A 1767-nucleotide genomic window follows, 5' to 3' on the forward strand; every position below is an offset into this window, starting at 1 on the left:
CAAGGCAAGATGCACTAGAACCACAGACCAGCCTTCTAGAATCCTCCCATGATTCTCTTAGTCTATACACAGGCCTGTGCTGTTCTCTTTTCAGTGCAAGATATTTTTTATAGTTTAAATTGTTTATGCTTCCAACAAATAAAAGTTAGTGAGTTAGATAGAAACAATGTGTAGAAGCCAAAAAGAAATGAATCCTAACTTCTTAATTTAGTTTAGACTTTTCAGGCCATTTTGAGAATGACAAGACTCAGCTAATTCATCTGTGAATGAGAAACCTAAGACAGTGATCGGGTGGAAGAGGTAATAGAGGAAAAGGTGCATAGCCACCACAGGGTCTGTGAATGCATAGATTTTACCCTGACTCAACTCTGAGGATGCTGTGAGAAGCTAACGTGTGCATCTCTCAGTTTTCACGTGGAGGAGTGAGGGAGCAGGGATAACCGGGCACCAGTTCCTTAACCGTTCCCATCGTCATGGTTGAGCATTGACTCCCAGCATTTCTCTCTCCATGTGTGGCATCTGAGTTTGTATCAAAAGCAAAAGAGCAACATAGAAGTGATGAGAAGCCACAGGTAAGGGCAGAGTTTCCTGAAGAGGACCTTCGTGTATGGAAACAGGACATGATTGCAGGTTGAGCTCAGGACGCAGACTGTGATGACATGATCTGAGGGGGCTGGATCACTAAAGAGAACCCTGGGGGCTATGCTGTGTTTGGAGGAGGGGGCATTGAGCAGAAGGTAAAGTCAAGCTTCCAAGAGACAATTGCACTCCATCCAGACACAGAGCAATGCCCTCTTAGAAAACTCAAACATCTATCTAGAACATCCTCACAAATTCAGTCAAATAGAAGATTCTCTATTCTATCACTCACAATAAGTTATAATCTATGTGCATATTGCTTCCTTACCACATGTGCTGAAGTACAAGAACTTCACGTACCAAAGCACAAAACAGACAAAAAATAATTTTTAACTTTTTTGAAATAACCAAGGAGATGACTAAAGTTAAAATGATTAAATACAATCTATGCTTTAAAAACATTAAACAGCACAAGTCCCTTGTACCCTCCCAGTGACTTCCTGGAGCGTAGAAATATGCTATCCACGTAGGGTACACACACACACACACACACGAAGAGTTGTAGACTCAGGAATATATAAAATTATGCCCACATGCTTCTTTCTAGTTCAGATTCTGCTATTCCTCCTGCCACCTCTAAAGAGTCAATAAGTCAGGGCTGGTATATTCTAAGTTCCCTAATCAAACAATTCCATTCAGTATTTCAGTACTGTAGTCATGAACCTCAGAAACAATGGGATGTTTAAAAGAGATGAAGTTTTATAGAGAATGAAACAGAGAGAGACTATTTTACATCAATTATTTCCTTGTAACTCACTGTTAATTTCAGCTCAAATGAAAGCACTTCAGAAACTAACTTTATTTTAACTTGAATACTTCCAGCAATATAGTGAACCAAATGGTCAACCCACTAAATTAACAAAAGCAAACAAACAAGACAATGAACATGTTTCTAGTGTCTTAATCAAGCTTTTTTGCATCCTTGTTTATCTTCCTTATGCCAAAAACTGATGAAAGGGAGTGTGTGCAATAGTCTTATTGAAAGTAGAGACTGATTCAAGTCAGCGGTCTTTTTTTTTAATTTATTTATTTATTAAGGATTTCTGCCTCCTCCCTGCCACCGCCTCCCATTTCCCTCCCCCTCCCCCGATCAAGTCCCTCTCCCTCATCAGCTTAAAGATCAATCAG

The sequence above is a fragment of the Microtus ochrogaster genome, linkage group LG10, assembly GCF_000317375.1.
Source record: "Microtus ochrogaster isolate Prairie Vole_2 linkage group LG10, MicOch1.0, whole genome shotgun sequence".
NCBI lineage: Eukaryota > Metazoa > Chordata > Mammalia > Rodentia > Cricetidae > Microtus > Microtus ochrogaster.